Here is a 14,628-nt window from a genome sequence, read left to right as displayed (position 1 = left end):
TTGACAGCCTCTACGGGCTCAAAAGTTCTAGCATGACGCTTGGAGTCAGGCGCCTCGCTACCAAGTCGGTCGAGGTTGACGATGAGGGTCTCGGCCTCCACGAGAGCCTCCGTGTACTTGATGCATTCGACGTCGTAGTTGTATGCATGCTCGTACGTGGACTCGATAGTGATGACGCCGTTGGGGCCCAGCATCTTGAGCTTGAGGTAGGTGTAGTCGGGGATCGCCATAAACTTGGCGTAGCATGGGCGCCTAGGATGGCGTGATAGGTCCCTTTGGCTCTCGAACCAGATCACCGTGCTGAGATGCAGTGGTCGCACGGGGTCTACCATCCGGAACTTGTTGGGATGACTAAGCTGACATGCAGTATGGCCCCTACCTGGCACACCAACCGTCGATGTTTTGGACCGGCGAGCCCTCAACCAACTAGTGAAAATTTACTACGTGCCCCTAATCCCGGATGGTGATGCAAAGAGACACAAGGTTTATGCTGGTTCAGGCAATAGGTGCCCTACGTCCAGTCTGAGAGATTGATCTTGTATTCCTTGCACCGAGGTGCTTGTAGTAGGGGTTTACAAGCAAGGCGAGAGAGGGAGATAGCCCTAGGTCTCTGCGTAGTGGCATGAGTTGCTTGAGATGTTGATCTCTTGCAATGAGGAAGAGTGTGTGTTTGTGAGTCTGTGTCTTCGTGTGCCCGTCCGTGTGTCCTAGAAGTGGCCCCGGTCACTGCCTTTTATAGTCGAAGGGAGGCATGGGGGCGGTACATGGATTTGCTATGTGGCGTTTTGTGAGCGGAGGCGGTATGCCGAGCCCTGTAGCTCGTCACTGTGGCGGCATGGTCGATGGAGCGGTCTTGTCCTCGGTGCACTGGAGCGACGCGCCGATCACGCCCGATCCTGTGCGACGTGGGAGCTCCTGTGATGGCTTGGCGCAGGGCATGGCGCTTACTGTGAACGACATGCCGGTCACTGTATGTTGACAACGTAGAGAGCCGAGGCCTAGTTGGTGCAGAGGCTGAACCATTGGGGGGGGCTCGACGGGCGCGAGTCCCGAGGCTACCGAGACCCCAAAGCGGATAGCCGAGGCTCAGAGGGAGCAGTTGGTCTTTGTACGTCGATTCCGAGGCTACAGGGACCCGGAGCTGACTCTCCATGCCGCGCTGTCCTCAGAGCAGGGGTTAGGCAGCACGGGTGTCAGTCTTGGGTACAGTGCCGAGCACAGCGGCTGGTAACCCCTGCCCTGTCCGGTCCCGGACGGCATGGCGTCGATGTGACTCACGTCTCGTCGGTCACTCCATTGTATCGAGCCGTCGCTCGACTGATGTTGTGGGAGTGGTTGAACGCGTTAGTTGGACGTGACGTCCTATCAGAGAAGTCGGTCGAGGCGTAGGCGACGGGGTTGTTGCTGAGATGGCCTCGAGCGTGGTGGAGAATCGGTACCTCGTCCGAGGCCTTACGTGCGGGGCCTCGAGCGAGTCGGAGAGTCGGTACCTCGTCCGAGGCTTTACGGGCGTCTGAGGCCTTACGTGCGGGGCCTCGAGCGAGTCGGGGAATCGGTACCTCGTTCGAGGCCTTGCGGTTTGGGGCCTCGAGCGAGGCGGAGAGTCAATACCTCGTCCGATGCCTTGTGGTTTCGTTCTGGGCCGAGCCCGCTTTGGGTGAGCCCGGATATTGTTTGAGGTGGGCCAGGTGGCCCAGCCAAGGTCTCTTAGTTTTGATTTTTACAAGGTCTAAGCGATTTTTTTGGCTCTTGCTTAGGGGACCCCCTTTTATGGTACCCGACAAATGGTTTTCAAAACAATATTCAGTTGCTACTTTTTACAATTATGTTATGTACTAGAAAGATTTAATTCAGAGACCTTGTAGATGTCCAAAATGGATCTTTTTGTTGCGACCGGAGGGAGTAATTTTTTTAGGTTTTGGTGTTACTTTTTGGCCCTGTTCGCTTCGCTAAAAAAACAAGCCGAAATACTGTTTCGATTGATTTGTTATGAGAGAAAAACACTGTTCCGGCTAAAAAAACAAGCTGAAAAGTACGGATTATAAGAGAAACGAATAGGGCCTTTCAAAAAACTAAGACTCTTTCTTTTGTTCACTACAACTACAGATTAGTAATAAATAAGAGCTGTCACAATATCTTACAAAGCATGGGAACCACAACTCTTTGGCATGTTTGGAAGAGGGTAATTGCCCCCAAAAATTAAGAACATTGGAGTGGTGGTGTGTGTGTGTGGGGGGGGGGGGGGGGGTCGCCTATGAATAATGGGTTGATCTGAAACATCCAATGACAATATACACAGCCTCAGTGTCATACCTAACAGCACTAGGTAGATCATTGACCTGAGAATCGAAACAGCTTGCGGTTCAATAATTCTGCAGCTAGCTTACAGGAGCATCTGGTCTATTGCAAGAACAATGTTCTTCTCGAACACTCAAGAACAATGCCCTTCATGGATTCTGCTATGTGACGATGTGGTCCAGCTTACTTGGTACACGAGGCCATATCTTTGCGTTTGCTTTATGTATATGTTCCCTTTTTATTCCTCAGTTTACTCACATCTCTCTTGTGGCTGCAGGGTTCTGAGTTCTTGATAAGTACCATTTGTCTGAAACAGCTTTAGAGCTTAACCTTTTGATACCTCCCTTTGATTGAGATCATTTTCCTAGGAATATTTTTTTCTGGGAATATTATTAAGATTCCCACTAATCTTTGATATCCTGTAAACCAAACGCGCAAGCAGTCCTGATGCTCAATGCTTGATGGATCAGAACACTTATGGAATCTTGCTTGCTTGATAGATCTCAAGGTAACTTATGGAATTGATTCTTCTAATTTTCGCACTTTATTAATTTGTTGGATGGATCGTTATCCAACTGCACCAGGCGCTTATTGATATCCTGCCATGTCCTGGTCCTACATGTTGAAGTTACTTCGTGATCATTCTGGTTACTAGAAAATTATGCTTAAGGCAATGAATCTCATCATAGTACCTAGCAAGGGCCGCTTGCATCTGATATACAATTCTTAGTTATAAAACAGTGAACTACTTACGCTGTTTGAGCCAGAAGGCGGTGCTAGGCTCTTCCAAACAAGAACCATGTGCTTTCCCCCCTAACTAGAATATAAAATGCGCAATCATAGCTGTCGATCTGCCAACAGAAATAAACCAGAAGAAATGCACGTAGCTATCTCCAATTTGGGCCAGTGAACGATTTTTTTTCTATTTTCCTCGCCACAAAAAACTTGGCATCTCATTCTGCTGAGACATAAAGCTAACAACTTTTTACCTTCCCTGGCTGGGATCCATCACACTCCGATCCATAAATCTCTTTGCCAAGGTCTATAGTGTAAGGGAACCGTGACGCCTAAGAGGAGGTTGAATTAGGCAATTTAAAACTCGAACTCTAAACTATGGCCTCTTTTTCTATTTTTAGCAAAACCTATGCAAAAGATAAACTATCTAAATGTGCAACTACAGTTTTGCTAGTGTGTTGCTATCTCTACCGCAAAAAGAGTTATGCACACAATGTAAATGCGGAAGTTAAAGAGTAAGGTAGAGATATGCAAACTCCCGTCGATGACTCCGGTATTTTTACCAAGGTATCGATAAGCAGTGCAAGCTCCCGCCTAATCCTCGTTGGAGCCCCTCGCAAGTAATCCATCGCAAGGGCCAAGCTCCCGGTCGGGTAACTCCGTAGATAGCCCCGGGCCTTCTCCACGCGCAAGTGAGTCTCCGGTGTGCCTTACGGCAAGCCTCTTCCGGACCGCTCCCCGCCGTCTTCACTATCAAGCTTCTGGCCGAACCGCCGCGAGCCTTATTCCCTTCGGTACACGGTGGCGGCCACACCACAAACGCGGTTGGTGTGATCTCGCAAGACTACAAGCCCCTCCGATGTACAACAATGGTGCGCGCAAGCACCGAGTAATAAGAGGTATGCAAACCTCACTAAACACTAGGTCTAAACCTAGAGCAAGCACATAAGTGGTGGTCTAATCAACCTAAACACTTCGCAAAGCACCTACGCTAATCACCTAATGAACCACTAAGCACTATGCAAGTGGAGATCACTAAAATAGTGTATCAACACACTTAATATGTTTCCTCAGCTCCACTACACTCAAATGGCCGGTTGAGGTTCTATTTATAAGCCCCACTGATAAAGTAGCCGTTGGGGACGAAACCCACTTTTCTGCTACTGACTGGACGCTGATCACGTCCTGACCGGACACGTCCGGTCGTCCCGACTGTTGAGCGCGCGCGCGGATCGAACTCTGAGCTGAGTCCGGTCATCATCGACCGGACGCGTCTGGTCGTGCTGGCGCCGCTCTAGAACCTCTCTAGAAATGATCGGACGCTGCACTTCGTGCCTCCAGTCGTCCAGTGCCACTGCGTCCGGTCACGCTGAAAACATTGCCATGACGATGAATAGTGTCACCAGGTGCGTCCGGTCACTGCTTCGCTCAGCGTTCGATCACTGCTGCTCAGCGTCCGATCACAGCTGCCGACTGCCTGGTGTTGCCGAGCAACTAATCGAACACGTCCAGTCCTCATTAGGGCCAGCGTCCGGTCACCTCTGCCGTGCTTATTTCTTTGTGATCTTGCGTCCGGCTTGGTTCTCATCTTCGTGCTTGGACTTTGCTTGATATCTTAGGTCTTTTCTTATGCTTCTAGGGTCTTGCTTATGGTGTTGATTGTGGGGTCATCATGTCTCCTTCGTTCAAGTCACGTCTTGCACCCTATTGAACGACAAAACAATTACTTCCTAAATTCATTAGTCTAATTTGGTTGTGTTGGTCATCAAACACCAAAATCCAAAGTAAATAGGCCTATGGTCTATTTTCCTTACAATCTCCCGATTTTTGGTGATTGATGACAACATGACCAAAACAAGCAAATAATAAAAATTTTGGAATTTTAAAAACTATTTACTTGCTAGGATGCAATGCAAAGGGCAAGGTTATATGATGCTAAAAGATACCAATTGTAAAGCTAAATGATACCACATATAAACATCTTTGGAAACTTATCTTACTCTTGCAAATGTCCCCATGTGGCATTATGGATTTAAGCCTCCCCTAACTTCATAATCTACTATCCTCAGCTTTCTCGGACCATTATCACTTGTAAATTATTATGATCGGGCTTGCTTTTGGTCCTATAAATTCTCCCCCTTTGAAATCAAACACCAAAAAGGAAGACATTAGTAGCACACGGGAGGGTCAAACTTTATGATCCATTGTATGTGGAGTGGAATAGGTCACAAAATTTGACTCTCATATTACATAGACTAAGCTCCCCCTAAATATATGCATACATATGATGGAGAAAGTAGTTTATGCATAATTGGCAAATTAATGCTCAAGGGAGATTAATCTATATAATGCATGGAGAAAGCATATAAATATCAAAGTGAAATCAACATGATTATATCGGTTTAGAAATACCACATGTGAAAACCAATTTGATTTATACCACTTGCAATATGTGGTGGATATTTGAAGTATGATGCTTAACTCCGGGGACTCCATTTTGCTTGCAATGAGACTACTACACACATGATAAGCTTGAAGAGGTGTTAGTCTCAAAGCATCTAACTTGTAGAGTAACCTCTCCCTAAATTTGTGCACATAAGTATGGAATACTTATAGGAGACATGCACAATTGATTTTAGAGTAAAAAATACCACTTGAAAGATGACATCACATGAATGTGAGAATCATTTTCGAAAGTAATATTCAGGAAAAATTATCTACAATTTGGACTTTGGCACATATTAGATGAACAATTGTAAAAAAGCTATGTGTCGTGCTCCTAAACAATTTAAACCAAGGGTTAAGAGTGAAACCGAGCAAGCCTACCATAAGATATACCTAGTGTATGCAAGACAAAATATTTAAGCATGCAAATGCAAACCTAGGCATAAAAAAAACTAGATGCTTATTGAAATTGCAAGATATTAAATCTAGTTACCTAACATGGAAAGGGGAATTTGGGTCCATAGTATTCACTAACCCACTTGACAATATCCTTATCCATAATGATGCACCCCATGAAATGCACCCATACTTTGTCAAGTCTCCAAATTCCTCGGAGTCCATCGGACTTCTCACTTCCCTTTCGAGATCCAAACCTTCTTGGTGCTCTTCATGTTGGAAATGATCTCCTTTGGCACCCAAATGCGTTTGGCCCCATTGTTGGCTTGCTTGTTGACCTTGGTGCCACCACCTTGTCATTTTTCTTCTTCTTCAAGAGATAAGGTGTGGAGTCCTTTTTGTCCACCTTGCTGGTGTAGGTGTTGGAGAACTTGCTTGTTTGCTTTTTGTTTTTCTCTTTCTTCTTAGCTCCTCCCCCATTCTTCACCTTGCACTCATAGGACTTGTGACCTTCCTTGTGGCACACGTAGCAAACTATGGTTTGTCCTTCATCAAGCTTCTTCACTCCCTTGATAGTGTTATCTTGATGAAGTTGGGTTTGCTCCATCTTGCCTTTCACTTGAGTCAAGTCCCTGGTGAGGCGAGACACTTCTTGCTTAAGTTGCTCATTCTCCATTGCAACATGTTGTGTGCATGTATATGGCAGAACCGCCCAAAATAACACACTTATGGAGGCGGTCGTCTTCCACCAGACACTAAGCACCCCATAAGCAAGCTACATCAGGTGAAATCTGTCAGGCACACCCCAAGGGAGAACCCAAAAGATCCACATTTTCCCAGAGGATCCAATAATGAGAATGAGTTACAATACTTAATGCATTTCATACATCCAGGGTTTATAGAAATTCATTATTACATTGCCAAATGTCATAGTGCGGAATACTAAACAATAGAATTAATTAAAAATAAACATCTAGCGATAAGGAACGAGGATCCGTTTGTGCCCACCAGAAGAATCCTCCACACAATGGCACTTCTTAAGCATTACCTGCAACAGGGGTAAATAAACCCTGAGTACACAATGTACTCGCAAGACCTATTCGACTGGTGGGAATAATTTCCCGACTCTAAGGAGTATGATAAGCTTTATGGGTTGCTGGTTTCCTTTTAAGCAGAAAGCAATACTATTAGTGAGTCCTTACTTATGATATTATTAATAGCTATATTAATTTATTATCTATCCATTCTATGTAAGCACATGTCCTACTTTCAAGCAAGGGTTGAGCAATCAGTTCCATTTCATCACCTTCCATCTTTTAGTTCTTACTTCGATGCTAGAGTTAAGACAAGCCGTACCGACTTGGTGGTGATTCGTGAATCAATATCCCCAGCTAGGTACCTCGAAAACACACGCCCTGCTTTTATCCCAGGCACAAGCAGGACTAACCCATCACCCTCCTGTCCTAGGTGTCTAGGTCCCTGTCCAAACTTGGACTCCAAGCCCACACTCCGGAGTCCCGGACTCAGTGCGGTGCAAGGACCTCCACCATCCCCGCCTCCAATCAGTCGGTCTGGAAAGAGCCGAATCCACGACAAGAGAGCAATGAGTCTTCCCTACGCCCATACCCAAGTATGTGCTTGGGATAATAGATCTGTGACTTGCCTAGCATCCATTACAACGACCGGTCCTTAACCGACACAGACAGGGAAAAAGTGTAACCGAGCCATGCCCTATTGGCTGCAGGACACAACCCCTTACACCCACTAGTACCCAAATCACATCCATGCCCAGGTCACCACTTTTCTTTCCACCATTTTATCATGAGTGATCATAATTATCACCTACTGTGAGTAACGGTAGGTTACTCAAGCTACCGAAATCCTAAGCATAGCAGCTACTCGACCTGTACTAGTAGGACTCATAGGTAGATATATTTATGCATGTAGTTTCCATAAAATACCAGAACATAAATGCACATTATATATATATTCAGTGATCAGTAAAAATAGGGGTTATGCACCGGAGCTTGCCTTGGGCAGGCGACGGGTCAGCAAAGTCAGCACCAAAAGGCTCTAGGGCTCCCTCCTACACGAGGATCTCCTCCTTGTACTCCTCAATGACTTCCTCGTAATCCTATTCATCCACGGGCACAAACTCTACCAACTCGTGATCTACATGTATGAAATGATAATGCAATACTTAGTAATACGACAACAACAACTCTTAAAATAAAAATATATCTATCTAATTACTAAGCTAGTGCTACCTACCAAGGTACTAAGTTACCTATTGTTATCACTAACAAACATGACATACCTCACCATAGCCACTAAAGGTATTCTTACTCCTAATACTGATTTAATATATATATGATAAAACAACAATAATACCTACTCTATTTATCAACCTACTCTAGGGCTATAAAATTTACAGCAAGTACATAATAATCTAATGAACCTACTATAAAAATCTCATAGCTATATATATCACCAATTTTCCACAAAAATTCCTACAAATATTAATCTACATAATACTAAGCTCTCTAGTTTGAATTTATGAACCTATCATTAACATAGCTAACTGTAAACTAACTATACTAACAGATAGATGGCATTTTTGTGAACCTAGCAAACTTGGTTTCACTATTTTTGGACATCTACAAGATTTACTATAATTTATCAAAGTTCAGCTCAAAACTAAATTGAATAAGCATTTATTAATGCACTAGAAAATAGAAAACCAAACTTCAAACCGTGGCCCATTAACTGCAATGCGTCCCACAACCACGCGCGCGCGCGCACCAGGGGCGCGGCCCATGCAGAGCGATGCCAGCCCACAACGGGAAGGCCCGCGCGTGATGGTCCTTTTTGCGAGAATTCCCCTGACCTACCGACGAACCACGCTGAGGTCCATGGTACTATTTCTATAGATAGTTGTCATATGAATCTAACCCTCCCCTTTTTCCTTCTTTACTACAGTCAAGTCCCCCAGCACCTGCGTGTGCACCGGTGCGGCGGCGCTGGCACTGGGCGGCTACGCTGGTGAGTCCAGCCCTTCGCCGCCCTAACTACAGGACCAACACTTACCTAGGAGTGAACGCGAAGCGCTGGGTGAATGAAGCATGAGCTGGGACGCTGCAGCGGGGTTGGACCACGGTGGCGGAGATCCTACAGCCACGACGGTGGCGTTCCGGTGAGTGACACCAAAACTAGAGCAAATGGGGTAGCTAGTGAGCTCAAAGAACTAACCATAGAACCAGTCGAGGCGGTGGTTCGATCAGAGACGGCCCGAGCTGAGCTAGCCGCGTGCGCACGGACGGTGCGGTGGCGCACGACGGTGGCACGGCTACATCAGGGGAGGCCAAGCGGCGGTAGCGCTTCAGCAGAGGTGCATAGGGTGATTAGCAGATGGAGGCAAGGCTATCGGTGCAAGGAATTGCCATGAGCTGCTCTGGATAAGTGGTTTGTCGTCGGTGCATGCCCACATGGTCTTATTGACCTGGCAGAGTGGCAGCTCCAAATTGGGGCATGGTGTAGCGAGACTTGCTGCAAGGTAGGGTCGGGTGGGTGACTGGCTACTCAATGGAGCCGAGGACATGGTTAATTTGATTATGGTGCCTCCACCATGGTGAATTGAAGGGAGCGGGTCCGTCGGCCATGACGACAGCGGAGATAGGGGAGGACAGGTGAGGCTGGTCTCATTGCTGCTGTGGCGTGACACGGCCATCCACACTGTGCTTAATCACGCACAGGCTACAGGGCAATGGGAAATAGCGATGCATGCCACAGACAGCTGGTCGCACTACCTAACACGCAAGCCGACGGCTGCTCGGTCCTTTGTGCCGCTGTGGACGGTGCCAACTAGGGAGAAGCTTCCGTGTTGCGTCGCGTCAAGTTTAGACGTGATGGCAGAGGCAGGCGGGCAAGCTCATGCATGTAGCTATGAAGGTCAACCACAGCAGTAGCCATGTGGCAGCAGCGGCTAGAGCGTAGCACAACGCGACGGTGTCAGAGGGGTTGGGCTCGCCAGGCGTGACGGTGGCCAGAGGCAGGCTCGGGCAGCGACACGTGCGTGTGTGTGCGTGGCGTGCTAGGCACGTCAACGATGGCATGGCCAACAGCACAGGGCTAGTGGCAGGGTCGGCTAGCACGGTGGCCCATGCTGGTGCACACGATGGGTAGCAGACGCGGCGACGATGAGTGCCAGCGTGGTGATCGCGCCTAGACGCTGCAATCGGCCAGGAAAGTGACTTGCACGTTTTTTAAAGCTGCCCAAAAACCCAACTCGATGATCCAGTTCCTAACCCAACTATTTTACGCTCGAGATGGTATATCAAGCGACTAGAACAAACCCTTAAACTATGCCACTGCCTAACCCGATCGTTCTACAAAAAATGTCAAACTTAGCTTCGTCAACGTGTTGTCCGACTTAGGAAATTTCGGCTAAGTCCTAAACGGTTTCGCGTCGAATGCGATTTCCAAGCTACTCGATACCCTAGCTAGCGAATCCCGTTCTCAACCGTACGTATTTCACCATCACCTTTGAAGTTCATGCGACAAACTTTACTAAAGCTTTGCATATGCGTTCTATAGCATTTTTGTTCCATAAAAATTCATTTAGAACCCTAAGTAATACAACGCGACATGAAATGTAACATGTGTTTCGTGTTTCAATTGAATGTTTCAAGTTCCGTATATTGCCTTATACCCTATATTACACACATTTACACACAAGTATGATGCTCATGCAGTGGTTTAGTAAAAAGTTGTACAGTGTAACACCGAGGGTGTTACAAATCTACCCCCTTAAAACAAAATCTCGACCCAAGATTTCTTGTGCCTAGTGTGAGAAGGAGATATGAAATACATTTCAACACAACAACTAACTATCAAACCCAGAGAGTAGGTGGGGGTAATGCTTCAATATGTAACTCTCTTGTTCCCACGTGGCCTCATCCTCTGAATGGTTTCGCCACTGCACTTTGTAGAACTTTACCACAATGTTCCTTGTCACTTTCTTTTCCATCTAGGATTTTGATAGGGTGCTCAACATAAGTCAAATCTGGCTAGAGGGGAAGCCTTTCAATTTCCATAGCTTCATAAAGAACCCACAAACATTTCTTCAATTGTGACACATGAAACACATTATGTACCGCAAATAAAATATCAAGAAGCTATAGACAGTAAGCAACTGGGCCACACTGCTTCAAAACTTTGTAAGGACCCACATATTGGGGAGCTAGCTTGCCATGGATACCAAACCGATGCACTCCTCTCATAGGAGACACCTTGAGGTACACATAATCCCCAACTTCAAATTCCAAGGACCTTCTTCGCTTGTCCGTATAGGCTTTCTGTCGGCTCTGAGCTGCCTTCAAATGACTCTGAATAATGATGACGTGCTCTCAAGCCTCCTTAATGAATTCTGGCCCAAAGTATTCACGGTCACCCACTTCAACCCAGTTAAGTGGTGTCCTACACTTTCTTCCATATAGAGCTTCAAATGGTGTCATGTGGATGCTTTCTTGATAGCTATTATTGTAAGAAAATTGAGATAACTTCAGACAATCATCCCACTTCTCTGGAAAAGAAATGGCACACGCTCTTAACCTATCCTCAAGCACCTGGTTCACCCTTTCTATTTGGCCATCGGTCTAGGGGTGATAGGCTGAACTACAGAGGAGACTAGTTCCAAGACACTCCTAGAGTTGCTCCCAGAAGCATGAGACAAAAACTGATCCCCTATCAGAGATGATAGTAAGGGGAACTCCATGTAGGGTCACAATCTGGTCCAAGTACAACTCGGCATACTATCTGGCAGAATATGTGGAATTCACTAGGAGCAAATGAGCTGACTTGGTAAGGCAATCCATAATGACCCAGATAGAGTTATAGCCCTTAGATGTGTGGGGTAAACCCACAATGAAGTCCATGGAAATATCCTCCCATTTCCAAATAGGAATGGGTAAGGGCTATAGATATCCTAGAGTACGCATATGATATGCCTTAACTCTACCACAAGTGTCGCACTCCATGACGTGCCGGGTGATGTCCTGCTTCATGTTGGACCACCAATACAAGTGGTGCAAATCATGATACATCTTGTTGCTGCCAGGATGAATAGATAGCTTTGAATGATGGGCTTCATTCAAAATCTTTCTTCTCAGCTCCTCATTGGATGGAACCACCAATCTATCCTTGTACCTCACTACATCATGCTCATCAATACTAAAGTGAGGGCCACGCCCTTCGGCAATCAATTTTTGGATGTGGGGAATTTCCTCAGGGTCTTGCCTTTGCTCTAGAATAATCTACTCAAGCAACTCTGAGGTCAAGGCAATGTGAGCCAGCACTTCTGCATGGTTGAGAGACAAAGTTGTTTCCTCAATCTGATGTGACTTTTGGCTCAAAGCATCAGCCACTACATTGGCCTTTCCTAGGTGGTAATGTACCTCCAAGTTATAATCCTTAATATATTCCAACCATCTCCTTTGCCTCATATTCAACTCAGACTGGGTGAAAATATACTTGAGGCTCTTGTGATCTGTAAAGATATGCACTTTGTTGCCCAACAGGTAGTGCCTCCAAATTTTTAGAGCATGGACCACAACAGCCAGCTCTAAATCATGAGTGGGGTAATTCACTTCGTGCTTTTTTAGTTGGCGTGAAGCATAAGCTATCACACGCCCATCTTGCATAAGCACACATCCCAACCCTATCTTTGAGGCATCATAGTATACATCAAAGGGTTTGTCAATATCTGGTTGGGCCAACACAGGAGCGGTGGTCAGAAATGTCTTCAGAGCTTGGAAGGCTTCTTCACAGGCTGGGCTCTAGTCAAACTTGGCTTCTTTTTGGAGTAGCTTGGTCATTGGCTAGGCTATCTTGGAAAAATCCAAAATGAAATGCCGATAGTACCCAGCTAGACCAAGGAACTGGTGAATCTGGTGCATAGACTTGAGAGACTTCCAATTCAGTACATCTTGCACCTTGCTAGGATCTACAAAAATGCCATCATGTGTCAACACATGCCCCAAAAACTATACTCGATCTAACCAGAATTCACACTTGCTGAATTTAGCATACAACTTGTATTCCCTCAACCAAGCCAGTACTATCCGAAGGTGTTGGGCATGCTCTTCATCATTCTTGGAATATATCAGGATATCATCAATGAATACCACAACAAACTTGTCTAGCTCCAGCATAAAGACTGAATTCATTAGGTACATGAAGAATGCAGGAGCGTTGGTGAGACCAAAAGACATCACTAGGTACTCATACAACCCATACCTAGTAGAAAACGTTGTCTTTGGTATATCATGTGGTCTGATCTTGATCTAATGATAGCTTGAACGGAGGTCAATCTTCGAGAACACCTTGGCACCAGCTAGTTGATCAAACAAAGTATCTACATGGGCAAAGGAAACCATGTGCTTTCCCCCCTAACTAGAATATAAAATGCGCAATCATAGCTGTCGATCTGCCAACAGAAATAAACCAGAAGAAATGCACGTAGCTATCTCCAATTTGGGCCAGTGAACGATTTTTTTTCTATTTTCCTCGCCACAAAAAACTTGGCATCTCATTCTGCTGAGACATAAAGCTAACAACTTTTTACCTTCCCTGGCTGGGATCCATCACACTCCGATCCATAAATCTCTTTGCCAAGGTCTATAGTGTAAGGGAACCGTGACGCCTAAGAGGAGGTTGAATTAGGCAATTTAAAACTCGAACTCTAAACTATGGCCTCTTTTTCTATTTTTAGCAAAACCTATGCAAAAGATAAACTATCTAAATGTGCAACTACAGTTTTGCTAGTGTGTTGCTATCTCTACCGCAAAAAGAGTTATGCACACAATGTAAATGCGGAAGTTAAAGAGTAAGGTAGAGATATGCAAACTCCCGTCGATGACTCCGGTATTTTTACCAAGGTATCGATAAGCGTGCAAGCTCCCGCCTAATCCTCGTTGGAGCCCCTCGCAAGTAATCCATCGCAAGGGCCAAGCTCCCGGTCGGGTAACTCCGTAGATAGCCCCGGGCCTTCTCCACGCGCAAGTGAGTCTCCGGTGTGCCTTACGGCAAGCCTCTTCCGGACCGCTCCCCGCCGTCTTCACTATCAAGCTTCTGGCCGAACCGCCGCGAGCCTTGTTCCCTTCGGTACACGGTGGCGGCCACACCACAAACGCGGTTGGTGTGATCTCGCAAGACTACAAGCCCCTCCGATGTACAACAATGGTGCGCGCAAGCACCGAGTAATAAGAGGTATGCAAACCTCACTAAACACTAGGTCTAAACCTAGAGCAAGCACATAAGTGGTGGTCTAATCAACCTAAACACTTCGCAAAGCACCTACGCTAATCACCTAATGAACCACTAAGCACTATGCAAGTGGAGATCACTAAAATAGTGTATCAACACACTTAATATGTTTCCTCAGCTCCACTACACTCAAATGGCCGGTTGAGGTTCTATTTATAAGCCCCACTGATAAAGTAGCCGTTGGGGACGAAACCCACTTTTCTGCTACTGACTGGACGCTGATCACGTCCTGACCGGACACGTCCGGTCGTCCCGACTGTTGAGCGCGCGCGCGGATCGAACTCTGAGCTGAGTCCGGTCATCATCGACCGGACGCGTCTGGTCGTGCTGGCGCCGCTCTAGAACCTCTCTAGAAATGATCGGACGCTGCACTTCGTGCCTCCAGTCGTCCAGTGCCACTGCGTCCGGTCACGCTGAAAACATTGCCATGAC

Source organism: Miscanthus floridulus, chromosome 12 (assembly GCF_019320115.1).
Source record: "Miscanthus floridulus cultivar M001 chromosome 12, ASM1932011v1, whole genome shotgun sequence".
In the NCBI taxonomy this organism is placed as follows: domain Eukaryota; kingdom Viridiplantae; phylum Streptophyta; class Magnoliopsida; order Poales; family Poaceae; genus Miscanthus; species Miscanthus floridulus.
Note: the sequence above shows the minus strand (reverse complement) of the source record.